General features: G+C 37.6%; 1 pseudogene; it reads right to left on the bottom strand.

Moving 5' to 3' along the window:
* Positions 1 to 211: 211 nt before the first annotated feature.
* LOC101712790 (uncharacterized) overlaps positions 212 to 12,981 on the bottom strand; it is a 49,567-nt pseudogene continuing 36,797 nt past the window's right edge.

Raw genomic sequence — 12,981 nt, 5'->3', positions numbered from 1 at the left:
TGCAGGGACTGGCTCACCTTCTTGGCCCTAGGAGCCTTGGATGGCAGCCAGGGAGATTCCTTGCGGGTGCTGGGACTGGCTGAGCTTCACTGCCCTAGGAGCCTGGGATGGAGGCGGGGAGCTTCCTTGCGGGTGCTGGGACCGGCTGAGCTTCACTGCCTCTTTCATGTTTTTTGTCAGGTGTGCTTTCAGACTATTAGAAACAGTGTGCTTAAAAACTTTCAATTTCCTGGAGCATTGCGCCTAGAGCCGTGGGGTTGTGGGTGGGAGTTGCGGGCAGGTCGGGGCACGAGGACTGCGCGAAGGCGGCGCAATCTTGCCGGTAGGAGAGAGCATGGCTCAGCGGATGGTCTGGGTGGACCTGGAGATGACAGGATTGGACACTGAGAAGGACCGAATGATTGAGACAGCCTGTCCCATAACTGACTCTGATCCTAACATTTTGGCTGAAGGTCCTAACCTGATTATAAAACAGCCAGATGAGTTGCTGGGCAGCATGTCAGATTGGTGTAAGGAGCATCGTGGGAAGGTAACATTACCAAATAACAAGATTGCTGCCCTGGGGATCATTAACAAGCTTGTTGCATCCGTATCTGAATCCTATTCCGTTGTTGGATGGGTATTGAAAAAGGGTTAGAGGAAGGTTGCTTGGCAAGCCTGGGAAACTGCTTGCTTGTTTACTTTGCATCTTTGGGACCTCTCGAGATCATCTTCTCCTGAATGTCCTCTTTTTTCTTCCCTACATTCACTCTGTCATGAACTCATCGTGGATTGTCAAGTATTACTCAAGTCGATAAGGTTAGTTGGATAAGGTTAGGCATTGGCTCTTAGAGAAGGGGCAATGGTGCTCTTCTGTTAATAGTCGTTTCTTCCCAGAGGTTTTATATTTGGACTTTGTGTACCCATCTTTGACTGTGTGGAAATGCTATTAACAATGAGGAATATAACTTACATGGCTTGGATTCTTTAAGAAAAAAGTTGGAATCTTCTAAAGAATAAGGAGATTTTCTTATGTAACAGTATCATTATTGCATTGAAAATAATTAAAGTCATTTAATGATATGTGATAGCTAGCTCATATTTGAAGTTTCCGAAAATGTCTAATTGTTTTTGAACCAGTAGTCAGTCAAAGGTTATGCATTTCATTTTGTTATTATTTCTCATTAGTCTGTTAATCTAAAATCGTGCCCCTATCCAATATTCTTTTTTTTTACTCCTTTGACATTTACTTTTTAAAGAGACAAGGCCGGTTCTATCAGGATTTTCAGAGGGTTACATTGAGAGGGAAAGTAATGTTCTGTGTGGCTAATGTCTATTTAAAAGTTTTTATTTAAAATTTAATGTTTCTGATTACTGTATGGAAATATGAATATGGATATGATTTGTTTAAAAATTTGGATTGCAAATAAAGTTTTATCTACTTTAAAACTACTTTCAATTTCTAGTTCTTTTCTAGCATATAGAAGTATTGATTTTTGTATATTGATCTTGTATCTTGCAACCATGTAAACTCACTTATTAGTTCTAGTAACTTTTAGATTTAATTGTCTTTTTGACAATAAATCTGCAAACAAAAACAATTTTATTTTTATCTAATTGGAAGACTTTTTATTTCTTGCCTTTCTGCACTGGCTGGAGTATCCAGTGCACTGTTGAGTACAAGGAGTGAAGGTCGATAGATATCTTGTGTTTTTCTTGATCTCAGGAGGAAGGCATTCAGTCTTTTACCATTAAGGATAGTGTTAGATTTGTGTTCTACATAGGTGCCCCCTCAGTGGGTTGAGGAATTTCACTTTTATTCTGAGTTTGCTGAGAATTTCTCTCAAGAATGGATACTAGATTTATCTAATATTTTGTCTATATTATTGAGATGATCTTACAGTTTATCTTTTTATAACTTATTAATATCATGAATTATATTGGTTAATTTTCATGCCTGTGTCACGATGTACTATTACATTTATTAATGTTGCAATTGACTTGCTGACATTTTTGTTTATCATTTTTATATGTATGTCCATGAAGGCTATTTATAGTTTTCTTATAATGTCTTTGTCTGATTTTGATATCAGAGTAATGCTGGTCTTATGGGATGTGTTTGAAAATTTTCTTTTCACTTATTTGGAAGTTTGTATAGACTCAGTATTATATCCTTAGATATGTGGTAGAATCTACCAATAAAGCTACCTGGGACTGGAGTTTTCATTGTTGTAAGATTTTAAATTTCAAGTTCAATATCTTCAATAGGTAAAGAGGTACTCAAGTTATCTCTTTCTTCTTGAGTGAACTTTGATAGCTTATGTCTACAGGGAAGTTTTCCATTTTTTAGGTTGTGGAATTTATTGGCATGAAATTGTTTGTGGCATTCTCTTGTCATCCCTTTCAATAGAGACGTATTGAAGTCACCACTCTATGAATCTTGGTAATTTGTATCTTTACTTTTTGCTTCTTCTTGTACAATCTGGCTAGAGGTTATCTTTTTTTTTTTTTTGGTGATTCTGGGTACTGAACTCAGGGACTTGAGTATGCTAGGCAAGCAGAGGTTATCAACTTTATCTTTCCAAAGAATTATCTTTTAGATCCTTTTTTTTTCCTTTTGTGTTCGTTTTCTGTTTTTTTTGCTCTGATCTATATTTGTCTTTCTTATTAATTTTCATAGTTTCCTAAATTGTGTTTTTATTTTCATTTAGTCCAAAATATTTTATAATTTCAGTTTTGATTGCTTCTTGACCTATAGATTCTTTATAAATGTGGTTATTAATTTCCAAATATTTGTAGATGTTCCAGAAATCTTTTTGGTATTGATTTCTAATTTAATTACAATATAGTCAGAGGTCAAAAAATATGACTTATATCCCTTCAAATTCATCCACTAAGACTAGATTATACCCCCATATGGGGTCTAAGATGTAATCTGTTTATGTTCACCCCCTCATCAAATTCATATATTAAAATCTTAACCCCAAACATTATGATATTAGAAGATGGGGACTTTGGGAGTTGATTTGGTCATAAGGATGGAGATGCCATGAATGAGACGAAGGCTTTTAGAAGAGAGACTTCAGAAAGACCCTTGCATCTAGCATCTTGTGAAGGCAGTGAGAAACTTCTGTTTAGGTATCAGGGAGTAGTGGGCTCTCACCAGATATGGAATAGGCCAGCCTCTGGACCTGAGACTTCCCAGCCTCCAGGATTATATGAAATAAATTTCTGTTGTTTACAAGCCACTTGGTTTATGGTATGTTGTTACAGCAGCCTGAGCAGTCTAGGGCAGTCTGTCTCTGTAACTGTTCCACATATACTTGAACGAATATTCTGCTGCCAATGGGTGGAATGGTTTCTAAACATTGATTTGGTTTAGTTGGTTGATAGTGTTGTGAAGCAATTTTATATCCTTATTGATTTCCTGTCTGCTTGTTCTATTTTTGAGAGAAGGCAGTTGAAACCTCTGAGTATAATTATAGATTTGTTTCCCTCTTCTTGAAGTTATTTAGTTTTTGTCCTATGTATTTTGGAAATATATAATTATGGATTAATTGACTAAGGACATAAACATGTAAAATGTTTATGCCTTTTAATGAATTCTTGATCATTATAAAATGTTCTGTTCCAACACTGAAAATATATTCTTTGCTCTGAACTCTACATTGACTGATATTCAATATAGCTACTTCAGCTTTCTCTCACAGTTCTGTGGGCTAGAAGTCCAAAATCAAGGTGTACTCATTTGTTCTTTTATTTTAAAAATGCATATCATATTGCTATGGTTTGAATGGTTCATGTGTTGAAATTTCATTCCCATTGTGAGGCAATGAGGGGTAGAAATTTAATCCGACTATAGTGTTTAGAATGAGGCCTTGGGAGAAGATAAGATTAGATAAATTCATCTGGGTAGAATGATGTTCTATGATGGAACACAGGTTGCTTTATAAGGAGAGGGAAAGAGACCAGAAAAGATACATGTCTTAGTCATTTTCCCATTGCTAGGGGAAAATTCCTGACACCTGCAAATTAAAGGCAAAGAGGTTTATTTTGACTCATGGTTTTAGAGGGTTCAGTCCACAATCAGCCGGCTCCAAGACAGAAGCAGCATGGTGAGAGAGCATGGTGGAAGAACGCTGCTCAGCCCATGGCAGCCAGGAAACGGAGTGTGAAACAAGAGAGAAGATGGGGATAAGAGGACCCTCCTCCGTGTCACATCTCCAGTGGCCCGCCTCCATCCAGGCTCCACCTCCCAACAGCACATTCAGCCATGGACTCATCAACGGATGACTCCACTAATGAGCTGATGTCATAAGGCAACAATCACCTCCTCAAAAGATCTACCTCTGAACATCTGAGACTCAGGGGACCTTTCAGATCCAAACCACAGCAATATGCATGTGTGCAAGCCTTGTCTCTTGCCATGTGATGCTCTGTACCTCCCCAGGATTCTGCTATCAAGAAGACCTTCACAGAGCCAGTGGTATGTGGTGTGGATTTTCACCCTCTGAAACTATGAGGTAAATAAGCCTCTTTTCTTTATAAAGTTAGCCTGCCTTGGGTATTTTGTTATAGTAGAAAAGACTTGACTAATACTACTGTAAACAGCGTATCATTAGGTCTTGCTTTAAGCAAAAAAAATATATATATGTGTATATATATATATATACACACATATATATATACACACACCAACTCAACCTTTTGTTTTTAATTGGTGAAATTGAGACTTTGGCATTTAACTTGATAGTTGATATGGTTAGGTTTAAATCTTTCATCACGCTACTTCTTTTCTGTTTGTCCAATGTATTCCTTCTCCTTTTACTCTTTCTCTGCCCTCTTATGGATAAACCTACATTTTTTATGATGACATTTTATCGACTTTGCTAGTTTATTCACTGTAACTTTTTGAATTTTTTAAGATTTCAGTATTTGTTTCTAAGATTTATAGTATACAACTGTAACTTATCAAAGTCTAATTCAAATAATATTAAAACATTTTGTGTATAATAAAAAAATTTATCATTGTATATTTCTGTTTCTCCTCTCCCAAGCTTGGAGCTACTGTTGTACATCATACTCTTACACCTGCTATATCCCTGATACATTGTTATTGTTTTCATGTAGAATAAAATACCTTTTAAAAAATTCTTTTAAAGAGATGTAAATAATAAGGGAAAATACCTTATGTAGTCTATTTATCATTTTTGGTGCTTTTCATTGCTTCATATAGATCCATATTTCCGTCTAGAATCATTTTCATTTTGGCTAAAATATTTTTTAAGACATTTTTTAATAGCACAAGTTTGCTGGAGTTCTTTTAGATCTTCTTAGTTCAAAAATGTCTTTATTTTGTCTTGATTTTTAAAGAAATTATTGCTACACATAGAATCTAAATTGATGTCTTTGTTCTTTCAATACTTACAGCTGTTTCTCCACTGTGTTTGTATAGCTTTGACAGGAAAGCTGCTATCATCCCTAATTTTTGCTCCTCTGTAATATTTCTTTTTTTAAAATTTTCTGGTTTCCTTTAAGATTTTCTTTTTTTGTCATTAGTTTTCTTTCTTCTTCTTCTTTTTTTTTTTTTTTTGGTACAAGGGATCGAACTCAAATCCTTGCATTTGTGGGGCAGGCAGTGGAACCACTGAGCTAAATCCCAGGCCCAAGTTTTCCACAATTTGATTATTCAGTGCCTCCAGTGTACTTTTATTTTTGTAAGTACTTGTGGTTTGTTGTGCATCTTGGTTCTGTGTGTTTGTAGTTTTCATAAAATATGAAAGACCTTTTAGCCATTGTGTGTTCAAATACTTTTTTTTATACCTGTCTCTCTTCTCCTTAGTACTCCGATTACTCAAAGCTGTCTCAAAGCTCTGTTCATATTTTTTAAATTATCTTTTCACTCTGATTTTTTTTTCATTCTGGGGATCGAACTCAGGACCTTACACTTATGAGGCAGGTGGCGGCACCACTGAGCTAAATCCCTGGCTCACTCTGTTTTATTTTTGATAGTTTTTATTATATGGCATCAAATTCACTAATCCTTTCTTTTGCAATGTGTAATCTGCCATTAATTCCATCTAGTATTTCTGTTTGTTTTACAATGGGTATTTAAACCTCCAAAGTTTTGTATGGGGTCTTTTTATATCTTCCACATCTTCATAACTTTTTAAACATATGAAGTACAATTATGAGAACAATTTTAGTGTCCTTGCCTACCCCCTTTAACATCTGTGCCAGCTCTAGATCAGTTTTTTCATGATCTAATTTTGCATATGTGAGGAATGAACATTCTTAGAAGGAGATCAGTTGATTTCTCACCTCGTTATGAATTGCACTTCCCTCCTCAAATGCCTGGTAATTTTGATTAGATGCCAGACATTCTGAATTTTACCTGCTGAGTGTGCCGAGTATTTTGGTATTCCTATGAAAATGTTATTAAGCTTTGATTGTGACATAGTTAAGTTACTCGGAAACAGTTTGATCTTTTGGGACTTGCTTTTCAGGTTTATCAGGCAGCATTGGAGCAGTGCTCAGTGTAGGGCCAATTATTCCCTTTTACTGAAGGCCTTTTTGTGCACTATACCCAAAGCCTGTGTGTGTATCAGAAGGCTGCGCGGTCTGTCTGGGGATCATGGGCTCTATTCCTGGCTCTGCTAATGTGGCAAGTACTGTTCTCAGTCTCCATGAGTGCTCTCTCCCTGGACTCAGGTGGTGTCCTCACACGCATGCGCTGCTCAGTTCTTAGCTGAAGACACCAGAGTGACCCTCTGCGTATTTCCAGAGCTTACTCTCTGCACAGCTGCCTTTTCGGGTGCTCTTCCTGCCAGCCCTCCTCGGTGTCCTGTGTTCTTTCTTCCTTATGTGACTCAGAAACCCCATGTGTCTCCACCATGCAACCCAGGAACTCCAGGCAGTGAGCTCAGAAGGTCATGGGGCTCACTTCATTTCTTCTCCATTTCTGGAAGATCGCCATTCTTCATTGATGTACACATACTATCTTGAAAATCACTTTCCATATATTTTGTCCATTGTTTAGTTGTTTCTGGCAGGAGGGTAAATGTAGTTAATAATACTTCATCTTGGCTAGAAAAGTAGAATTCTCCCCTACTATTTTTATAATCTGATATTATTCACTTCAAAATATTTAAAGAATTTATTTTTGACATTAATAAATAATTTCCACAGTGTTATTTTAAATGGCCGCATTTGGACAGACCAGAATTTTTTTTAAACAGTCTCTGATTATTGAACATTTTCATTGATTCCAATGTTTCTGTCATTATAAACAATGCTAGGATAAACATTTCTGAAGCTAAATATTTATAAGCTTCCCCACTAACTTCCTTAAGAGAAATTCTTACTAATGAAAGTCCTGGGTAAAAGTTATACACATCTTTGATGATGAATTTTGCATATTTGGTCAAACATCCTTTCAGAAAGTTTGTGTATTTCTTTTGGTTTGTTTTGGTTTGCTCATTTCCTTGTTCATTTGTTAATATATCTAGTCCTTTTCTCTCTCCTTTAGTTTACTCTTTTCCTGAAATTTTCATTGCTCAGTACACTTTCTTAGAAAAATCATACAACTTTTGTTTTCTTACAAGAGGCAGGGCAGGCCACATAGACTGAAAAGACGACATTACTCAGCCCACTTCCAAGGCCCCCAGAATGTGGCGAGCTTGTTTCAAGAACCTGCTGTCTGTCCCCAGCTGGTGTTTTCTTACTTGCTGTACCCTCCCACGATTCTCCTTCCCAAGTCCAGGCTTCATGGCTCAACTAAAAAAAATTCACTACCCTGGGAAAACAGCAGAGTGACTGATATTCCCTGAGTGTGCAAGACATTGGATGGAGTGTGACAGAGCAGTGTTTAGTGCATCAGAAGCAGACTTGGTTGGAGTAACTATTTTACTTTTTATTTATTTATTTTTTTTTTTGCCTTTCCTGTGACTCCTGTCTCCAGTATGTGCTATAACCAAATTTTCATATTGCAAGTCTCTAGGTAAGACAGAGAGACCTACAAGAAGCTCCTGCCTCCCTTTTCTGGGGAGAAACACGGAATTCTTGACAGCTGTTACAAAAAAGAAGAGATCAAGAGTCACTAAGGGGGAAAACATGTGGAAAACTCCTGGAATGAAGCACTGATGATGGGGCCTCATGCACAGGCGAATTCTCTGGGAACTGGATTTTTAAATCCACCAGCAAATGATAATGTGACAACTCAAGCGAATTGCTGCTTTCTTTTTATTTATTTTTTGTTTTTTTCAGTACTGGGGATCGAAGCTGCTTTCTTTTTGAAAACTACAAAACCTGTTTGTGCTTGTGGGAGATATATTGTAAGATATTACATGGCCTTAGTAGTTAAAGAAGAGGGATTGTTATTTATTTATTTCTGTAACAATTGATGGAAAAACATCTGATGACTTTTTTATTCCTAGTTGGAAGGCATATATTCATTTTGTGGTAGGTTCTGCTTCTTTTTTTTTTTTTTTGGTACTGGGGATTGAACATGGGACTTTATGCTTGCAAAGCAGGCGGCGGAACCTCTGAGCTAAATCCCCAGCCCTGTGGTAGGTTCTGGAACAAGCTGGTCCAGGATGCAATGGGGCTGTAGGAGAATAGGTAAGACCTGTCTTTGGAATCAGACAGACGTGGATCTGATTCCCATCTCTGTCCTCAGAGCCGTGTGAACTTGCTCAAGTTGCTTAACCAGTTTAATTGTCAGTTTATCCGAAACACAAGGACCACATTCCCATCAGAGATTGTGGTAGGGAATAGGAGAGGTAATATGTAAAGCCTAGAAGTATAAATGATGTTCCTTTTTGCAGACTGAAGATGCCCTTAGTGACATCATGTGCCAGGATTACGGTCACGCATAATCTTTATCACTGGGCACAGAGGATACTTATGACTGGGTGCAGAGCAAGCACTTGATAAAATGCTACCTACTAGACGTTAGGTGGCAAATGGATGCACTTGTTTTAGGGCTGTATTAGTCACCTTGTCCTTGCTGGGACACAATACCTGATACCCACAATTTAAAGGAGGAAAGATTTGACTTAGTTTTTAGGCAGTTCAGTCTAAACGGCACAGTAGAAAGGTCTGGGTGGAGGAAAGCTGCTCACATTGTGGCAGTCAGGTAGCAGAAGGGGAGCAAAGGCAGGAGCCAGGGAGGGCGATGTACCCTTCTAGGCCACACCCCAGTGATCCACCTCCAACCGGGCCCACTTCCTTCCTCACAGAAGTTGTAGCGTTCCCATGCTCTAATCACGTTCCAAAAGTCCCACCTCTCGATACAGGCAGCTCTTGGGGGAATCAGCTTGAATCAGTGGTAGTGTTTACACTATGAAAATCTACAAATATAAGGTAAAATTTAATTTGTTGTTTTGTTTATTGCCCATATTTAATGTTAATAACACAGATTAAACTTAAAAATTATCATTTCTATAGATATTACATTGCAACAAGCACAAATAGGAGAAAATATTATTCCAGTATTAAACAATTATTTTTTTGATTCACCAATGAAGCCATTCTTGTTATTAATGAGTGAGTGAAGTTTTGACATACATCTTTATTACAGTATTTCATGTCTGTCTTCTCTCAACATAAAAAATATTATCAATTAGTATTTATGTTAAAACTATTCTTATTTGTCCATTACAGTCAGAGCATAGTTATGGATACAAAAATTTGCAAAAACCAAGAATCAATAAACTATATGGAATTTATACTGGAAAGTATTGTATATTTTATTGTTATAAATTATGAGCCATAAATTCTTTAAGTAGTAAAATCTATAATAAATATAAGATTTATAGTATTTAAGCATCATATATTATGTAATATATATTTAAATAAAATGTAAAACATATAATATACATAGAGTATATGCATATACCTTTACTCAATGTCTAGGTTACTTTCTCATTGCTGAGACAAAATACTTGACACTCACAAATTAAGGGCTCACACATTGTAGAGGTTTTAGTCCATAGTCAGCTTGCTCTAAGGCAGGGCAGCATATTACAGGGGTATCACAGAGGAGAAACAGTCCATGGCAGAGCAGGCAGGAAGCAGCAAACCACAAACTTCTGGACTTTTAACCCATCCAGGCTACAAGCCTCCTGGGTGGCAGCACCCATACCTAGGGTGGGCCCTCCCACTCCCATCATCCACAACTATATCTATGCTAAACCAATTAGTGGACTAACCCAGTACTATACACCCTTAATCTCAGTATCACACCCAGGATCACACTCTAGGATGAGCCAGCCACCTCCAAAAAGCCCCACTTATGAGTGCATGAGGCTTGCGGGGAACATTTAGATACAAGCCATAATGCTCGAAGTGCCAGTTGGTAAACATTTACCAGTACACCACTGCCTTATTCCCTTTCACTCACCCAATAAATATTCAACACTATATTCTAGCCCCTGTTGTGGTAGAAATAGGCAAAGGAACAAACAATAAAACATAAAATTCCTTGCCCTGATGTAGCTGATATTTTCCTGAAATTCCATCAGTTCCTACAGCTCTAATCATATCTGACAGACCATGAATTACTTGTTTATTGCTTTATAGCATTATTACACATTATTGTCCAGTTAAATGTAAGTTCCATGAGGACATGCACATTTTATGCATAAGTGAATCTGTGAATGAACTTGTGCATTGTGTGTATATAGGAAGGAGCTGAGTTTCACACCTGGGAAAGACAAGACACGAGTAGACAAAGCAACCCACGTACTGAACTAATTTAGTGGTTGCAGGAGCTTAGAATACTGAGAAGGAGAATTTAAGGCCTTTAGAGATTTGCAGACATTTTGAAAAGGCCGTTCCACATGGGGGTTTGGCCTAAGCTTTATAATGGCAAGATGCCTTCAGTTGGCACTGAGGTATATCTGATGTCTATCCAGGAGAGTGGGGGCAGTACATAGGCACGTCATGGTATGAATCACTCATCTTGCAGCTGAGCCACATGTAAATTTTCCCTATGATATAATGGGATAACAAGTAGATCTGCTCAGGCTGTTACAGACCTTGGAATATCATTCCTATAGCTTGGATGTGAAATGTTCTCCAAAGGCCCACATGTTAAAGGGTTGGTTGCTGGACTGTGGCACTACTGGAAGGTGGTGAACCCTTTAGGAGGTGGTGCCTAGTTAAAGGACTTTAGGTCACTGGGGGATTTTCTTGAAGGGGATATTGGGACCCTGCCTGTCCCTCTTATCTCTCCTTTTGCTTACCAGCTTCCATGAAATAAGTAGTTTATTCCCCACCACTCACTCCCCACCATGATGTCTGCCTCACTTCTGACCCAAAGCAACAGGTTCAAGTAAACATGGACAGAACTTCTGAAACTGTAAGCCACAATAACCTTTTTTTCCTTTTAAGGTGATTTATTTCAGGTATTTGTGACAGTGACAGAAGTTTGACTACAACCATCTAAAGTGAGAAAGAAGTTGTGGAAACTTCTTTTAAATCAGCTTTCCTATGATTAAAGGTTACATGTTAAGATAGTGAATGGTGGATTGTAAAAGATTCCTCACAGGAAGAGGCACAGGTGCTGGTTTGAAAGGGATGAGACTGACTGCTCCAGAAGCTGGGGAAGGTTTATGGATGCAAATGATTTGCTTTATCAGCGAGAACTAGAAGGTTACAGAATTGCTTTGATTCCTTTTTCTTGGTCTTTCTGTCTCTCTTCTCCCATTTCTTCCCCTGGCCCAAATTTTAATTGATACCACAGTGGCAAAATGGCACATGAGTTTTGGCCACTGCAAATGGCCTTGTTGAAATCAATCAGTCTCTTCACAACAAGAAGCAATTTTCACACTTTCCTGGTCTACATTTCACTCCTTTGCATGGTGCACACAGGGTCAGACAGCTGAAGTGCAGCTGAGCGGACCAAGTTCATTCACTTTGAAAAATGAAGAAGATCCATATATTGGACATGGAAGCTATTGCCGCCTCCCGATTTCCTGTGGGCTGATAGAGATAATGGTACATTCGAGGACCCCTATATTTTGCCTTATTTGGAGCTTTTCAGACAAAACCATTGCTTCCTTTAGTTTAAACCACCTTGCCAGATTTTTAAATTTTATTGCCCATTTAAGCTAACATCTTATCTCATTTCTGCTAGTGATCTGACTACTTTGTGCAGTGCAGAGGAAGTGCCCAGTAAAATAAATAAGAATGTACAGCCACATCAGTTTTAAAGAAATTGGTGCTTTTCTCACATTAAAACTATTGCCACAGTATTTACTCAGTTTTCCAATTATAATTCTGATCTTCAAGGCTGAAGTTGAAATCTTGTAGCTGGGAAGGCAGTTCAATGTCATTTCTCTTCATTTACGTCCATGTTGTATTATTTCAACATAATCACACTGGAGTTGGTTGATTTATGTTCATAGTATGCCATTTATATTTGAAAATGTGCACATAGATATTGCAATGATCTTAATAACTCCATTTTACTGTATTTTCAATGGCAAGAAAATGCAATATTCCACCACATTGAGTTATAAAAGCTACGTAATGTAATCTTACTAAGACGTTTATTCAGTGCCTAATCTGTGCACTGTCAAAAATTCTTCATTGTTATTGGAAAATTAAGACTATAACAAGCCTCACATTGGTGTATATGTACTGTTTTACATTTCCAGTAGTTAAAGCCAACATAATAAATAATTCATTTTTTCTGTCTCTGTTAGAGGAATGATTAAAAACAAATCAAAGCTATTTACATTATTATTTGAGCTCTGCTAATTACAGAATTGTATCTTTTGATAGAGGTTTAAGCACCATCATACAGGCAGCTCAGTCCGTCTACGTGAGACATTCTAAACATTTATTCTGGAGCAGACAAAGGTTGTTATGTTAAGGGAGGGTCCCTTCTGGAGTTTGCAAAATACATCTAGCAGTCTGACCAAGTTTCTAGGAGATCAGAAGATCCCATAGTAGCTAAAGTCCTCTTCCAAAGACTATATAACTGCTGAAATTATT

This window comes from Heterocephalus glaber, unplaced genomic scaffold (assembly GCF_053883595.1).
Source record: "Heterocephalus glaber isolate CG9 unplaced genomic scaffold, H.glaber_assembly_v1.0 deba00000347, whole genome shotgun sequence".
In the NCBI taxonomy this organism is placed as follows: Eukaryota; Metazoa; Chordata; class Mammalia; order Rodentia; family Bathyergidae; genus Heterocephalus; species Heterocephalus glaber.
This window is presented reverse-complemented; position numbering and strand designations above follow the sequence as displayed.